Here is an 18,398-nt window from a genome sequence, read left to right as displayed (position 1 = left end):
TTGGTGGTGGGCTGGATGAAGGCCAAAAAACTGAGTCTGAATCCTAGCAAGATAGAGGCACTGTGGATTTCTTGTTCCTGCCTTCAGATAATATGTCAGTTGCCTGCTTTGGATGGAGGCGTACTCCCTCTGAATTTGAGGTGCACTTGGATCCATCTTTGTCACTAGAGGCCAGGTGATCTCAGTGGCTTGGAGTTTTTTTTACTAGCTTCAGTGGTAAGACAGCTGTGGCCATTTCTGGACAGGGGTAGCCTGACTACTGTTGTCCATGCACTGGTAACCTCCAGGCTAGATTACTGTAATGAGCTCTATGTGGGGGTTGCCTTTGTGGTTGGTCTGGAAGTTGCAGCTGGTGCAAAACGCAGCAGTGAGACTGCTCATTGTGACAGGGTATCACCAACATGTTAAAAGGTAAAGGTGTCCCCGCACTTATCGTGCGAATCGTTTCCGACTCTTAGGGTGACGTCTTGCAATGTTTACTAGGCAGACCGTGTATATGGGGTGGGATTGCCAGTTCCTTCCCCGGCCTTTCTTTACCCCCCAGCATATGCCGGGTACTCATTTTACTGACCACAGATCAGTAAATGGATGGAAGGCTGAGTGGACTTCGACCCCTTTTACCGGAGATTCGACTTCCTCCTTCTGTTGGAATCGAACTCCAGCCGTGAGCAGAGCTTCGGCTGCGTTACCGCCGCTTACCACTCTGCACCACAGAGGATCTTTCCAACATGTTACGGGCTGCTAAAAGAATTGCACTGGCTTCTGATTAGCTACCAGGCCAAGTTCAAAGTTCTGGTTTTGGTGTACAAAGTCCTATACAGCTTGGGAAGAGGATACCTGAAATATCATTTTGTCCCTTATATACCCAGTCATTCACTTCACTCTGTAAGTGAGGGCCTCTTGCAGATACCATCTTATCAGGAGATCCGTTCCACACAACATAGGAAGCAGACTTTTAGTGTTGTGACACCAGCACTCTAGAATTCCCTCTCCTTAAATACTAGACAGGCATTACCTCTGTTACCTTTTCAGTGCCTACTGAAGACCTTCCTCTTTCAACAAGCCTTTTAAATAGAGACCTTATTCCAGTCTGCACCTGTGTTGGAGTTGCTTTTTAAGATATTTCTAAAGCTGTTTTTATTAAAGGTGTTTTTAGGATGTTTTGTGTGAATATGTTTTAAGGTTTTTTGTTTTTAGGATGCCTTACAGTTCATTTAGTGTTTTTGTTGGGCTGCTAGGAGGAAGGGCAGGATATAAATTTAATAAATAGATAAATAATCTAATTAGCACTATATTATGAAAATTGTAAGTCCTAGACCAAGGTTTTCTTTATCTTGCTTGATATCCAGCCATGATCAAAATGGCCTCTGCCTCCATTATCAGAAAAAAATAAACCAAATGCAGGGCCACCTACAGGTATTTTCTATTGTTTTATAATCTTTCTGCCGATCACCTGAATGAAATTTTCCATGGACCACACTTTGAGAACTTTTCATCTAGACAAATAGAAAATAGGTGTTGAAATTATTAACTGCAGTGCCCAGGACATATCTCTGGCTGAGAATGTCACTAAGTAACTGCCAGAATCTGGAAGTGACAAGCATCCTAACGGTGTCAATGATAAAACATGAATAAAATAAATTTAGGGTGGAATCCATCTTGCCCTTCTGTTGAGCTGTGCCAGGTGCTGCCAGCCTCCACCAGTAGCAGCCTTCCACCACTGCGGAGATGTGGCTCTGCCAGTAGCCTCCTGTCACCACCAGGGATCTGCCGGGGACAGCCAGCCTGGCAGACAGAAGCCTAACGGAAGGCCTGAAAATGGGTTGTTCTGGAGCCATGGTGGGGGAGGAGCCATGGGGGGACTTGTATGAGATCCTTCTCATGTTCAGACCCCTCCTCCAGGTCCCAATCCCCATTAAACTTTGCCAGCCAAAAATCCAGCAGAGTAAAATAATTTAATTTATTTCCCATGGGGAAATATGGGGAGCACTTACTCCCCAGGAGAAGTGTTAATCGGAGCCTGTGCATTCTGGTTGGCTCGTATGCACAGCTCCCTATGGAGCTGGCTTTCAGCCAGGGCAGTGGCTCCAGAGTGGTAGGATGATCCTGCGGAGCTTTCTGCTGCCGCCACCCCCCCCCCCAGCCAGCTGCCTGGCAGTTGGATTGCTCTGTTACTGATTTCTCTTAGAAGCTAGTCCTTAGGTGAGATGGGTTTTTAGTTTTGCCTTATAAGGATGCTCAAGCCTCTTTGAAGTTCATTTTTGATTTTATAATGTTGAATAATCATTATTACAAAATTATTCTTCAATAATTTTGTAATTTCACAATGCCTGTGGTGAAATACCAAATTGTTGGTATGTTTGTCTATAACAGGTGTGGGGAACCTTTGGTTCTCCAGATGTTGCTGAACTACAACTATCATAGTCTATAATCGTTGGCCATGCTTGCTAGGGCTGATGGGAGTTGTAGTTCAGCAACTCTGGAGGTCTAGAGGTTCCCCACATCTGGATATAAACAGCATAAGGAGTCTCTCATGCTCTTTAAAGACCATGTCCCTTTGTTTAGAAACAAGGAAGCGAGTTTAGACTTTGTTTCCAAACTTATTTTCATAATGTACAATGAACTTTGAGCCACCCAAAATCATACACCATACATTGGATGAAGATTCTGCCAGCACCTGAGCCCATGCTTGATCTACTAGCCTGTTATTGCACCAAATCTGTTTCAGTGCCCCGAAAATGCATCAGTGCCTCAAAGCCCAGCATTCTCTATACTAATAAAGCTGGTGAATAATGCTGGTGAATATATCATTTATTTACTTATTTATTTAATTTGTATCCCGCCCTTCCTCCCAGCAGGAGCCCAGGGTGGCAAACAAAGCACTAAAATACTTTAAAACATCATAAAAACAGATCTTAAAATACATTAAAACAAAACAGCATTAAAAACATTTAAAAAAACAACCTTAAAAAGGGTTAAAATCATTATTAAAAACATATTAAACAATTCTGACACAGATACAGACTGGGATAGCTCTCAATTTAAAAGGCTTGTTGAAAGAGGAAAGTCTTCAAAAGGCACCGAAAAGATAGCAGAGATGGCGCCTGCCTAATATTCAAAGGGAGGGAATTCCACAGGGTAGGTGCCGCCACACTAAAGGTCTATTTCCTATATTGTGCAGAATGAATCTCCTGATAAGATGGTATCTGCAGGAGGCCCTCACCTGCAGAGCGCAGTGATCGACTGGGCATATAAGGGGTAAAATGGTCTTTCAGGTATCCTGGTCCCGAGCTGTATAGGGCTTTGTGCACCAAAACTAGAACCTTGAACTTGGCCCAGTAGCAAATGGGCAGCCAATGCAATTTTTTCAGCAGCGGGGTCGCACTCCCCCTGTCCTCCTGATAAAGGTTATCCATCAGGGCGACCAAGGCCGATTCAGTCCCATAACCAGGCCTGAACCCAGACTGGAATGGGGCAAGATAATCTGTTTCACCCAAGAGTACTTGCAGTTGCTGCACCACAATGCAACCCTCTCAATCACCTTCCCTAATAAGGGAATATTTGCAACCTGTCGGTAGTTGTCACAAACCAATGGGTCCAGGGTGGGCTTTTTCAGGAGTGGTCGAATCACTGCCTCTTTCAAGGCAGTTGGAACCACTCGCAATGGTGCGTTGACCACACCCTGAATCCACTCGGTCAGACCTCCTCAGCAAGCTTTAATAAGCCAAGAAGGGCAAGGGTCGAGAGGACACGTTGCTGGCCGCATCATCGCAAGCACCTTGTCCACATCATGAGGCCGCATCAACTGAAACCGTTCCCAAGAAGTTGCAGCAGACATTGCACTGGACACCTCACTGGGGACTACAGTAGATGTGGATGGGGCATCAAGACTGCTACAGAGGCAAGCAACTTTTCCCTTAAATAGCCTTTCAAAGAATTCACAGTGGGCCTCCGAAGGGTCTAAGACTCCATTTCCTGGAGTTGATGTCAACAGACTCCTGACAATATGGAAAAGCTCCACTGAATGGCTACTTGAGAATGCGATGGAGGCAGAGAAGTGGGCCTTCTTCGCCGCCCTCACCACCACACAGTAGGCACGGTTATGTTTTACTCATGCCCGATCAGCCTCACAGCACATCTTTCGCCACTTGCACTCTATAATAATAATAATAAATAAAATTTTATTTCTAGGTTGCCTATCTGGCCGCGCCAGCGGCCACTCTAGGCAGTGTACAAAATCAAGTAAAATACAGCATATAAATACACATAGAAACTGAAAATCTAATATAAAATTAAACTAAAACCACCCACAGCTATAACAGATAAAATTAGGCTACTCCAGGGGTCTTATAGGCCTGCCTGAATAGCCAGGTTTTCAAGGCTTGGCGAAAACTTGGCAGGGAGGGGGCATGGCGAAGATCATAAGGCAGAGAGTTCCAGAGGGTGGGGGCCACAATTGAAAATGCCCTCTCTCTGGTCCGCACCAGCCTAGCTGTTTTAACTGGTGGGACCGAGAGAAGGTCTTGAGTGGCTGATCTCGTCAGGCGGCATATTTGTTGATGCTGGAGGCGCTCCTTTAGATAAACTGGGCCGAGACCGTATAGGGCTTTAAAGGTTAATACCAACACCTTGAATTGGGCCCAGTAGACAACTGGTAACCAGTGTAGATCTTCTAGCACTGGAGTGATGTGATCACGGCGACGGCTGTTCTTAATCAGACGCGCCGCCGCATTCTGTACCAGCTGTAATTTCCGGACCGTTTTCAAGGGTAACCCAACGTAGAGCGCATTACAGTAGTCTAAGCGAGAGGAGACCAGGGCATGCACCACCCGTGGGAGAAGATGGACAGGAAGGTAGGGTCGCAGCCTCTATTAGATGTAATTGATACCAAGCTGCCCGGCTCACTGCCAAGACCTGAGCCTCCATGGACAGCTGGGAGTCAAGGATGACCACGAGGCTGCGGACCTGGTCCTTCAGGGACAGTTTTACCCCATTTAGCATCAGGTCTATGTCTCCCAACCTTCTCCTGTCTCCCACGAGCAGCACCTCGGTCTTGTCAGGGTTTAGTTTCAGCCTATTTCCTCCCATCCATTCACTTATGGACTCCAGGCACTTGGAAATGGTCTCCACAGCAACTCTGGTAAGGACTTAAATGAGAGATAGAGCTGGGTGTCATCCGCATATTGGTGGCACCGCAGCCCAAATCTCCTGATGATGGCTCCCAGCGGCTTGACATAGATGTTGAATAGCATGGGGGAGAGGATAGAACCCTGTGGCACACCACAATTGAGAGGCCAAGGGTCTGAAACCTCATCCCCCAATGCTACTCGTTGATATCTGTCTGAGAGATAGGAATGGAACCACCATAAAACAGTGCCCCGTATTCCCATTCCCTTCAGACGATCTAGAAGGATACCGTGGTCGACGGTATCGAAAGCCGCTGAGAGATCCAGGAGGACGAGGAATGCATGTTCTCCCTTATCCAGCGCCCTCCTTAAATCATCTACCAGAGCGACCAAGGCTGTTTCAGTTCCATGTCCAGTCCTGAAGCCCGACTGGAATGGATCCAAATAATCTGCTTCATCCAAGTGTGTCTGTAACTGTTTGGCCACCACTCGTTCGATCACCTTGCCCAAAAATGGTAGATTAGAGACTGGGCGAAAGTTGTTCAGCTCTTGGGGATCCAAGGAGGGCTTTTTCAGAATGGGCTTTATTACCGCCTCCTTGAGGGCTGATGGTACTGCACCTTCTTCTAAGGAAGCATTCACCACTGCCTTGATCCCTTCGCTCAGTTTCTCTTTACAACCCAAGATGAGCCATGTGGGGCAAGGATCAAGCAAACAAGTGGTCGGCCTCACAGTAGAGAGCACCTTGTCCACTTCCTCAGAGGGAAGAGGCTGAAACCGATCCCACCCGACCTGAGTGCAACTGGCCGACTCTGGCCCACTTCCTGTATCCACTGTATGCGGAATCGTGCTCTTCAGGCGCTCAATTTTATCAGCAAAGTGTTTGGCAAATATGTCACAGGAGGCTTTAGAATGTTCCATGGGTTCCTGTACAACTGGACCGACCAGGCTACGGACCACTTGGAACAACCTCCTGGGAAAACACTCTGCGGACGCAATAGAGGCAGCAAAGAAACCCCTCTTTGTTGCCTTTGTTGCCACTTGGTAGGCAGCTATTGCTGCTCTAACCAGTGTCCGATCGCTCTACCGGCGCTCTAGTCATCTCACCTCCCGTCTCAGACCCCGCAACCGTGGTGTGTACCAGGGTGCTGTCTGAGTTCTATTCAGGGGGAGAGGACATTTTGGAGCCACCCGGTCTATTGCCCCGGTGATCTCCCTATTCCACTCCCTCACCAGGGTTTCGACTGTGTGACCTTCAGACAACTCCAAATCTCCCAGCGCATTCAGGAATCCCTTAGGCTCCATCAGGCGTCTGGGACGGACCATTCTAATAGGTCCCTGTCCCCTGCGGAGTGTGTGTGGCATTGAGAGATCTATATCTAGCCGTCGTCCAGCCTGTTTCATTGCCCTTAGCTCACTGGTGTACCAAGGTGCAAGCCAGGCTCCACAGTGCCGGAGAGGGCGCTTGGGGGCAACCGTGTCGAGAGCCTGACGTGCCTCGCTGTTCCACAGCGTCGCAAAGGCTTCAACAGGGTCACCTGCTCTATCTACTGGGAACTCCCCTAGGGCATTCAGGAATCCAGTGGATTCCATTTGGCTCTGGGGGCGGACCATCTTAATCTGTTCACCACCCCTGCAGGGAAGGATCGGAACCATAAGTCTGAACTTCACCAGGAAGTGGTCTGACCATGACAATGGGGTGACATCCGCTCCCACTATCTCCAGACCACCCCTTCTTCCATCTGGAGCAAAAACCAAGTCGAGGGTGTGCCCTGCCCTATGTGTTGGGCCAGTAACAAGTTGAGACAGCCCATGGTCGTCATGGAGGCCATGAAGTCCCAAGCCGGAACACTAGAGGCAGCCTCAGCATGAACATTGAAAGCACCCAGCACTATTGTTCTGGGCATCTCCAACGCCACAGCCATCATGCTTTGACAAGGCATCTTACTCATCACTGTTGTAATGAAGATACTGAGTTAGATTCAGTGGTCTGACCTATCGGGACTATAGGCTTTCTGCTAATACGGTGACACCAGTGGGAAGCTTGTGCACTCCAACTGATTGCTGTCAACTGGAGCGTGGCGGCTGGAGCTCCCTGTGCTCCAGCTGATCGTGCGCTCCAGCTGATTGCTGTCAGCTGGAGCGCAGCAGCTGGAATACAGTAGGGCCCCACTTTCCGGCGTTTTTTGCTTTTTGGTGGGGCCTGGAATGTAAACTGCCGGATGAGTGGGGCCCTACTGTATGCTAAACATAGTCAAGTGGTTTGAATGTGAATGGCAATGTCATCATAAAGAGAGGCTGTAGCTGAGTAGATAGGTGAAAACTGGTATGCCCACGTGTCATTCTTGTCCATTCATTTACAGGCCTGTTAAGCATAGCAGTTTTGGTACTCTTAGTGTGCTGAATGATAGGTATGCAAAGAGGTCTGATCAAGGTTGTAATTGCAGATGATGATAAAAAAGCACTGAGGATTCCCCAGGCAGAGAAATTTCCCTATCCAGTTTCTTGGGAAAATAATATTTCAGGAGCTGTTTTCCCATGTGTGAGGCTGCAGTTTCCCTAGTGCAACCCCCCCCTTTCAGCTTTCTCAGAGGACCTTGGTTGCTCATATCTGTAAAAGTGGTTTGGGAGGATGTGGATAGACTAACTGGCAGATGTGTAGGACATAATTTTGGAAGATAGTTATTTGCTGTATGTGTTGTGCATGTTACATATGATAAAAGAATATCATTTTTTTTAGGAATTAATAACCATCTCTTACTGAATAGTTACATGTAGTAAATACTTGAAATTGAAGTTCCAAGCCTATTGGTAGCTCTGAAAATGTTTTATTTTTATTTATTTTCATTTGTTTCATTTTTAAACCGCCCATAGCGAGTAGCTCTCTGGGCGGTGTACAAAAGATTAAAAATACAAAAATACAAAATATCACAATAAATAAACAGTAAACAAAGAGATTTAAAATTGTAACATTAAACGCATTAAAATGCCTGGGAGCATAGCCAGGTCTTAACCTGGCACCGAAAAGATAGAAGCGTCGGCGCCAGGCGTACTTCTTCTGGGAAGCTATTCCACAGTTCGGGGGCCACTACAGAAAAGACCCTAGATCGAGTAACTGTCCTCCGGGCTTCCTGATGGGTTGGTACCCGGAGGAGGGCCTTAGACGCTGAGCGAAGTGACCGGGTCGGTTCATAGCGGGAGAGGCGTTCCACAAGATACTGCGGTCCCACGCCGTGTAAGGCTTTATAGGTCAAAACCAGCACCTTGAGTCTGGCTCAGAAGCAAATGGGTAGCCAGTGCAAACGGGCCAGAACAGGTGTTATATGCGCTGACCGGCTGGTCCTCGTCAGCAGTCTGGCTGCTGCGTTTTGCACTAGCTGAAGCTTCCGAACTGTCTTCAAGGGCAGCCCTACGTAGAGTGCATTACAGTAATCCAACCTAGAAGTTACCAGAGCATGAACAACTGAGGCGAGGTCATCCCTGTCCAGATAGGGGCGTAGCTGGGCTACCAACCGAAGGTGGTAGAACGCATTCCTTGCCACCGTGGCCACTTGCGCCTCAAGAGACAAGGAAGGATCGAAAAGAACCCCAAGACTACGAACCTGTTCCTTCAAGGGGAGTGTGACCCCATCTAGAACAGGGTAAACATCCACCATCTGGGCAGGGGAGGCACTCACCAACAGTGTCTCAGTCTTGTCTGGATTGAGTCTCAGTTTATTAGCTCTCATCCAGTCCATTATTGCGGTCAGGCAGTGATTCAGCACATCCACAGACTCACCTGTAGAAGATGAAAAGGAGAAATAGAGCTGCGTGTCATCAGCATACTGGTGGCAACGCACTCCAAAACTCCTGATGACGGCACCCAGAGGCTGCATGTAGATGTTAAAAAGCATGGGGGACAAAACCGACCCCTGAGGAACTCCACAATGGAGAGTCCAAGGTGTCGAGCAATGTTCCCCAAGTACTACCTTCTGGCGACGATCCGCCAAGTAGGAGCGGAACCACTGCCAAGCAGTGCCTCCAACTCCCAACTCTGCGAGTCTCCCCAGAAGGATACCATGGTCGATGGTATCAAACACCGCTGAGAGATCAAGGAGAATCAACAGAGTCACACTCCCTCTGTCCCTCTCCCGACAAAGGTCATCATACAGGGCGACCAAGGTTGTTTCAGTGCCAAAACCAGGCCTAAAACCGGATTGAAACGGATCCAGATAATCGGTCTCATCCAAGAGCACCTGGAGTTGACCGGCGACCACCCGCTCCAGAACCTTGCCCAAAAAGGGGACATTCGCCACCGGTCTATAATTGTTCAAGTTATCTGGGTCTAAGGAAGGTTTCTTTAAAACAGGTCTCACTACTGCCTCCTTGAGACTACTAGGGACTACTCCCTCACTCAAGGAGGCATTTATCACTTCCTTGGCCCAGCCGGTGGTAGTAGTCCTGCTAGCCTTCACTAGCCAAGATGGACAAGGATCTAGAGCAGACGTGGTCGCCCGCACCATTCCAAGCACCTTGTCCACTTCCTCAAGCTGCACCAACTGAAACTCATCCAATAATGAAAGACAAGGCCATGTTCTGGACACTTCAGTGGATTCGTCTGTCATAACATCGGAGTCTAGGTCCCTACGGATGCATGCGATTTTATTTTGGAAGTGCCCTGCGATGTCGTTACAGCGAGCTTCAGATGTTTCAATGGTATCTCGAGGACCAGAATGTAAGAGTCCTCGTACAACCCTAAAAAGCTCTGCAGGGCGGCAGAGAGATGTCCTGATAGAGGCAGCGAAGTGGAACTTCTTTGCCGCCCTTACTGCTTTTATATACGACTTAGTAGAGGCACTTACCAAAGCATAACTGCATCCGTCTGGAGTTCGTCTCCATCTGCACTCCAGCCTCCTTCTCTCTTGCTTCATCACTCTCAGCTCCGGGGTATACCACGGAGCTGTATGAGCTCTGCATCGAAGAGGGCGCGCGGGAGCAATCGTGTCGATAGCCCGGGCCATCTCCGTATTCCACAGTTCGACCAAGGCCTCGACAGGAGCACCAGTACTATCAGCTGGAAAAACTCCCAGAGCCGTCTGAAAACCCATAGGATCCATAAGCCTCCGAGAGCGGACCAACTTAATAGGTCCCCCACCCTTGCAGAGGGAAAGAGTCGACGTAAGTCTAAAACTCAGCAGGCAGTGATCTGTCCATGACAATGGAGTAGATGAAAAACACCCCACCTCCAGATCACCATTTCCATGACCAGTGGCGAAGATCAAATCAAGAGTGTGACCCGACACATGCGTTGGGCCAGTAACAAATTGAGACAGCCCCATGGTTGTCATGGAGGCCATGAAGTCCTGAGCCGCCCTAGATAAAACAGTCTCGGCATGAATGTTGATGTCCCCCAACACCACAAGTTTGGGGGACCTCAGCAATACCTCCGAGACTATCTCTGTCAGCTCAGCTAGGGAAGCTGTTGGGCAGCAAGGTGGGCGGTACACCAACAGGATTCCCAGTCTGTCTCCTTGACCCAGCACAAGGTGGAGGCACTCTAGACCAGTCGCCATCTGGACAGGATGCCTGGTGAGAGAGAAAGTACTCCTATAGACCACAGCGACCCCGCCTCCCCGACCCTCAGGTCTACCATAGTGCTGCACCGTATACCCAGGTGGACAAAGCTGAGAGAGAGCAACTCCTCCCTGCTCACCCACCCAGGTCTCGGTTATACATGCCAGGTCGGCACCCTCATCCGCAATTAAATCGTGGACAAGGGAGGTTTTATTATATACCGACCTGGCATTCAAAAGCAGCACCTGGAGATCTAAGGGCTGGCTGATAGAACAACCAGCAGTTCTGTGGCCTTGAGGAGAACCGGAACAAGGCACAGACACAACTTGTCTGGGGCGAGTTCCCCTTACCTGGCACGTTCTCCTCCTAGCGCCATACCTCCCATAACCCGTCACTACGCTAATTGGGCCCCCCGAAAGCCCCCCTGTTAAATGCAAAATATGCTCTCCCAGGCACATATTTAAAAATACTGAAACACAACAGGCACATTCACACAACAACACATAAAATACACATAAACGCATACAAACACATCCACACAATCTCATTCACACACACAATAATCTTTTACAACATTAATCTTCTAATTACACCCTAAATCTATATTTCAATGTTGCTTTCTCAATTTTTAAAGGAGATTGTGATTTAACACCACTTCAGACGTAATGAGAACCATGGTTTCCTGTTACAAAAGTTTCCCTTGGGCTTGCATGCTGCCCTTTCCCTTTCTCCTTAGTGTGCAATGGAGGATACTTCAACTTTTTGTATGTGTGGCAGCAGTGGTTTGGAACAAACACTGTCCTGTTGCTTCCAGTTGTTGGAAATTGTGGTTCATTCAAACCACAGTTAGAACAAACAAGGATCTGAAACCATAGAGCCGGACTCCCATGATCAAGTAATGCTGGGGTTCCCAACATGTCGTCCATGGGCAACTCCATGATCTCAGACATACCTGTTGGTACCTGCCAAGCTTCCTACTCCCTTGTTAAAAAACTGTCTTGTTTTTGCTTCTCCCCAGTTTTTTGGTGATGTCAGGGCTGCTTTTATAGGAGGGATGTTGCCTGCTTTTTGTGTGTTTTGTTTTGAGGTTTTCTGGTTGGGAGGGTCTGAGCATCAACAGTTTTTCTTCTGTGAAATGGGTACTTTGTGGCATGCACAGCAGTTTCTTAGATTTCTATATGGTCCCCCAGACCTAGAAAGGTTGGAGACCCCTGTGGTAAAGAGTCTAAGGACACTGAGGATGGGAAAGGCTGAGTTCAGAAATATCTTCAGAACAGGCACCAGAACAACCTGCTCTGCAAGACTGTTCTGTGTGAGAAGAACCCTAGGAGCCAGTTTTGCCACCCTTCTGGATTCCGAGTTATTTTCTCAGAGGAGGATGGAACCAGTGGCATCAAGCCTGTCAGCAGGTCCATTTAAACTCTCAGTTAAGTCCGGATCTCTGCTTGAGCAACATTTCCAATCTGCTGCTGCTGGGCGTGTTTATTATTTATTTATTTAAAATATTTCTATCCCACCCTTCTACCCCACAATGGGGCACTCAGGGCGGCTTACAATAAAATCATACACATACATAATTATACAGAATAAAAACACAAGATAAAACAGTAAGTTAAAATACATAAAATACAATCATATATATATTGGGAAATAGTAAAAACCACAATATAAAAATTGAAAAAGAGAAAATTAAAAATAAATAACTTAGAGAGTGTCAGACTCACCTGTCAGACCCTCTCAAAGGCTTTCCGGAACAGGATAGTTTTTACAAGTTTCCGGAAAACCATCAGGGAGGGAGCAGAATGGCCTTCTTGAGGCAGTAAATTCCAAAGCCTAGCAGCCACAACTGAAAAAGCTCTGTCTTGTTTGCCTGCCAGTCTGACATCTTTAATTCCAGGCACGCAGAGGAGACCAGAGGTACATGATATTAAATCCAGGGCAGGAACATAGGGACGCAAGCGGTGCCTCAGATAAGTTAATCCAAGGCCATTTAGGGCTTTAAAGGTCAAAACCAGCACTTTGAATTGGGCCTGGAAACAAATTGGGAGCCAGTGGAGTTAGTAAAGCACAGGGGTGATATGCCCCCTGCGCCATGCTCCATTTAACATTCTGGCTGCTGCATTTTGAACCAACTGTAGTTTCTGAACCGTTTTCAAAGGCAGCTCTATGTAGAGTGCGTTACAGTAGTCAAGCCTCGATGTCACCAAAGCATGTGTCACTGTAGCCAAATCAACTGCTTCCAGGAATGGACAGAGCTAGTAGGCTTTGAGATGGCCAAAAGCACCCCTAGCCACCACAGCCACCTGAGATTCAAGCAGCAGGGCAGGATCCAGGAGAACTTCCAAACTGCGAACCTGCTCCTTCAAATGGAGTGGAACCCCATCCAGAACAGGTTGCAACCCTATCCCTGGCACAGTTTCCCCCTTGGCCAGCAACACTTCCGTCTTGTCTGGATTAAGTTTCAGTTTGTTCACCCACGTCCAGCCTTTCACAGCATCCAGGCACTGGTTTAGGATGAGCACTCCCTCCCTGCAGTCAGAAGGTAAGGAGAGATAGAGTTGAGTGTCATCAGCATATTGATGAAATTGTACTCCAAATCTCCGGAAGACTTCTCTCAGTGGTTTCATATAGATGTTGAAAGCATGGGAGACAGAATGGAACCCTGCGGGACCCCATAGGCCAAAGGCCAGGAGGACAAGCAGTAGTCTCTCATCACTACTTTCTGGGTCCTGTCCATCATGTAGGATTGGAACCACCACAAAACAGTGCCTCCCAAACCCATCCCAGCTGGACGACCCTGAAGGATACCATGGTCGATGGTATCGAAGGCCGACAAGAGGTCCAGCAGCACCAACAGGTGCATTCCCCCTGTCTAATGCCCGGCATAGGTCATCAAGCAGGGCAACCAAGGCAGTGTTTGTCCTATGACTGGGCCTGAAGCCCGATTGAAAGGATCTAGATAATCTGATTCATCCAGAAAAAAGTGGAGTTGAGCAGGCACCACCCTCTCAATCACCTTGCCCAGAAAGGGGAGGTTAGAGACTGGGGGTGGACGTTATTAAGATCCGCAGGATCTAACGAAGGCTTTTTTAAACAAAGGTCTTAACACAGCCTCCTTCAGCAACGTTATATGTATCCTGCTTGAACTTTGCCCACTCTTATTCAGAGCTGTCTGTGGTTCTTCCCTTGCCCTTCGTCTCTGGTCCTGCTTGTGGATCCTTGAGCAGGATAATATTTAGCCAGAATTGCTCCCTACTTCATTTGGAGCTGTCTGTGGTTCTGCTTTTTTGCTGAACTCCTTTTGTGCTTTCCTGATTCTCCCTGTGGACTCCATCTAAATATTATTTAGATAACTGTGGTTTGAACAAATCAATTTCTGTTTTCGAAGCAATGGGACACTAGCTTGTTCCACCCTGCAAAAGGAACTGTTATATTTCCTCCCCTTCTGTGTGAAGGAGGGTAGAAAGTGAGCCAAGGCTCACTTTGGCACATTATCATAACAGGAAACCATGGTTTCCCATTACACCAGAACTGGGCCTGTGTGTTACTTAATCAAGGATACTTTGGGTTGTTCTCATCTGTAAACTCAAGCTGAATAATAACAAAGTGAAATGGTTGTGGGTGGATGGCTCCCACATCCAGGAATTATTCAACCAGTTGCTTTCCCTCTAAAAGAGCAGGTTTGATCTTTGTGGGTCTAAATCCAAAGTTGCTTCTGCCCCATGAGTGCCTTTCACTATCTGTGGCTGGTTCACCTACTGCAGCTGCAACTGCTCCTGGACAGGGATAGTCTAGTAGTTGTAGTAATCTGTGTCCTGGTAACTTTTTTCTTGTGTCAAATAGAAGTCTTGAGATTTTTGGTGCAAGAGGAATGAATTACTCTTCCCACAGTCCCATTCCTGGTATGGAGTCCCAGCAGCTGCAACTTAATGGTTTTAAACATTTATGTGATGTCAGACTGCACCTTTAAGATCATGGGTAGTTTGATCTGTTTAATAATTTAATAATTGTCTGTTATGTCTGACAAGCTTACTTGAGGGGGGGAAAGTCTGAAATCCCGTAATTCCTGCACAGTGCAGGAATTTCAGGTTCTGGATGTGGATTTCCCCCCTTTGCAACAGAATTTTCACAGGGAGGTATCTGTGGCAAATGGCTCACACTTGCTGGACCATAATCTAAACATAATCCATGCCTGAGGGGTAAATTGAAGTCGGATCTCAGGCTAGCCCAGTTCCCTCCCACCCCACTGTGACCCTCTGGTAGTAGGGCTTATGTCTCCCTTACTCCTGAAAGGATTCTTGGTAGCGGGGTTTGATTTCACAGCATATGTCCTAAATTGTGCATCTTCAGAGCCCAAATTTTCCCCCTTTGCAAAGATATTTTGGGGGTGAAGGGAGACCAAGCCTGCCTTTGCCACAAAAAGGATCTGGGTGGTGGGTATGGGCTTATTATGTTTTGAATGAAATAACCCTGTGGCATGTGTCCTTAGACAAAAAAACCCTAAAATTCTTTCAGTGGTGAAGATGGTCTCTGCTGTCAGTACTTAAAGAGACACTTGAGTTGAGAAGCAGCCCAGTTTTCCCTCCTGACACAATCCTTTTGCAGGAAACTGGTAGATGCAGAATTTGCCTTCCTGGTGACTTCTTTTGGTGACAGAATAGGAAGTGAGTTTCCTCAGCCCTTACAACGCCCCCATCCACTCTGTGAGCCTGGAGCCAGTGCCCTCTTTCCCGCTATATATACACAGTGGCATGAGGGAAGAGCATGTTTACATATCATGACCATAATAGTGGAGCAATAGTATTTCTTGTCTGCCGATCTTTAGTTAGGACGTTTTGTGGTCTTGTTGCTTATCGCCTTATTCCTTTCTCAGCTGAGAGCAGTACAAAGAGGCTTTTAGGGTGCATGGTACCTAGCTGCTTAAACAAGGAGTCCCAGAGTAGAAACAGTTGTGAATGGTATTCCCACAGCACTTAAGGACTGAAACAGCTGTGTGTGCAATGCTAAAAATAGCATTAGTGGTGTTATACTTGCAAGTGCTTATATTGTACTATTTAAAAAATGTCAGAAGAACAACATCTATTGTGTTTCAGTAATTGCTACTTCCTCTGGGTAAGTGTGCAAATAGCCTTGCTCTGATTAGGCTTTCTGCAAGATATCTTAATCCTACGCATAGATAAATTAGGTGTAATATTGAAGTCTGTATTGTAGTATGTTTGCCTGTTGGGTTTCATCAATTATTTTAAATTCTTTATTTTCTCATTTTAGGAATTATTATTGATATACTTCTGTCCCCACTTCAGTTCCTGTACACTTATGCTCTCTCTCTATCATGGGCATGTAATTCTGTACTCAAAGATAGCCTTGTGGTTTGTGATAATCTGTGGTTGGCTGAAGAATTTTCACTCATCTTTGAAGGAAACTTCTATCAGCACAGTGCTGATGTGGCTTTTTAATCAAGTTTTTATCAAGGATTTCATATATAGTAATTACATGTATAGAAAGCTTTTTAAATGTCTGTTTTGAAGAGACTTGTAAATAACTACCAGACTGATTTTCTGAGTTTAGTAGGAATGTTTCCCAGGCATTCAGGAAGTGAAGCTTTGAAAAAGTTGTTGATTTCCCCCAGTTTCAGTAAAAAATGATTAATAATCGGTATGGGTGGGCAGGTGAGCTAGTAACTTTTTTGTGGACTAAATCATATTTTTGGGCTTGTTTTTATAATTTTTTTCAACAGTGTAAACCATTTAGCTTTGTAATCTGTTGAAAATTCACTAGTTTTCAACTTTTTTGAAGATTCCTTGCCTTGGCTTATAGTATAACTGTGTCACTGGTGGTACATATTTTGAATAATCAGTTATAATATCTCTCATCTATAGCTCTTAAAAACATTTGACATAATATAAAGGCTGGTTGCCTGGAGAAATGTTACACTATTGAAAATGTCAATTAAATAAAACCTTGAATTTTATAAACACCTGTGATTTTAATATCAAAAAAATGAATTGTGCTGTTAGAATACATAGAGTATGCAACCATCCCACTCAGAATAGACCCATTGAAATTGATAAACCTATGTTAGTCATGTCTATTAACTTCAGTAGGTCTACTCTGAGTAGGATTAGCATTGACTACTACCCACACACTTTATATTGAAAGTAGTCAGGAAGGAAGGATTGGGGAAATATTATATATCCCTGAATCCAAATAAGTCTACAAATAGTTTCATCTGCCCAAGGGAGATTTTGATTTGTTTTTCATGAACAGCACCCCACCCACTCCATATTCCACATTGCAAATGTATTTCAAAACTGAAGGGATTTTTTGATACACAGTTGTGTGCCATAGGGGTTGTCATTCAAAGGTAAAAAAAATCCACGTGGTATGTTTACCTTTTTAGAGTCTACCATCAATTTACTGTTGCTACAGTATAGTGATCATCATAAAATGCCACATATCCTTTGTTGCTCATTGCCATTATATAATTTCTTCTGTTGTTGTCTGCCTTCAAGTCGATTATGATTTATGGCAATCCTATGAATCAGTGAAAAAGCATCTGTTATAAACCACCCTGTTTGGATCTTGTAAATTCAGGTCTGTGGCTCCTGGATGGATATGCATGAAATTACACTGTAAAGATATGAAATGTTGTTGTTATGTGTCTTCAACTCGACTACGACTTATGACGACCCTATGAATCACCGATCTCCAACAGCATCTGTCGTGAACCACCCTGTCCAGATCTTGTAAGTTCAGGTCTGTGGCTTCCTTTGTGGAATCAATCCATCTCTTGTTTGGTCTTCCTCTTTCTCTACTCCCTTCTGTTTTTCCCAGCATTATTGTCTTTTCTAGTGAATCATGGTTTCTCATTACGTGTCCAAAGTATGATAACCTCAGTTTCATGATTTTAGCTTCTAGTGACGGTTCTGGTTTAATTTGTTTTAACACCCAATTATTTGTCTTTTTTGCAGTCTGTGGTATGCGCAAAGTCTTCTCCAACACCACATTTCAAATGAGTTGATTTTTCTCTTGTCCACTTTTTTCACTGTCCCAGCTTTCACATCCATACATAGAGATCAGGAATACCATGGTCTGAATGATCCTGCCTTAGTTTTCAGTGATACATCTTTGCATTTGAGGACCTTTTCTAGTTCTCTCACAGCTGCCCTCCCCAATCCTAGCCTGCTTCTAATTTCTTGAGTATTGTCTCCATTTTGGTTAATGACTATGCCAAGGTATTGATAATCCTTGACAAGTTCATTGTCCTTGTTGTCAACTTTAAAGTTACACAAATCTTCTGTTGTCATTACTATAGCCTTTTTGACGTTCAGCTGTAGTCCTGCTTTTGTGCTTCCCTCTTTAACTTTCATCAGCATTCATTTTAAATCATTACTGGTTACTGCTAAGAGTATGGTATCGTCTGCATATCTTAAATTATTGATATTTCTCCCTCCAATTTTCACACCTCCTTCATTTTGGTCCAATCCCACTTTCCGTATGATATGTTCTGCATATAGATGAAACAAATAGGTTGATAAAATACACTGCTGTCTCACACCCTTTCCGATGGGGAACCAATCGGTTTCTCCATATTCTGTCCTTACAGTAGCCTATTGTTCAGAGTATAGGTTGCATACCAGGACAATCAGATGCTGTGGCGCCCCTTTTTCTTTTGAAGCATTCCATAATTTTTCATGATCTACACAATGAAAGGCTTTG

The 18,398-nt window shown here is 45.7% G+C and overlaps 1 protein-coding gene across 5 annotated transcripts in view; it reads left to right on the top strand.

Annotated features, from left to right (window-relative positions):
* DYRK1A (dual specificity tyrosine phosphorylation regulated kinase 1A) overlaps positions 1-18,398 on the top strand; it is a 186,331-nt gene that overhangs the window by 54,128 nt on the left and 113,805 nt on the right. Inside the window, exon 2 of one of the 5 annotated variants that reach the window (XM_061627676.1) lies at positions 17,274-17,425. The exons of the other annotated variants lie outside the window; for them this stretch is intronic. The gene's annotated coding sequence lies outside the window, so the exon portion shown is untranslated. The remainder of the gene's footprint in view (positions 1-17,273; positions 17,426-18,398) is intronic. 5 annotated transcript variants of the gene reach the window in all.

The sequence above is a fragment of the Rhineura floridana genome, chromosome 5 (assembly GCF_030035675.1).
Source record: "Rhineura floridana isolate rRhiFlo1 chromosome 5, rRhiFlo1.hap2, whole genome shotgun sequence".
NCBI lineage: Eukaryota > Metazoa > Chordata > Lepidosauria > Squamata > Rhineuridae > Rhineura > Rhineura floridana.
This window is presented reverse-complemented; position numbering and strand designations above follow the sequence as displayed.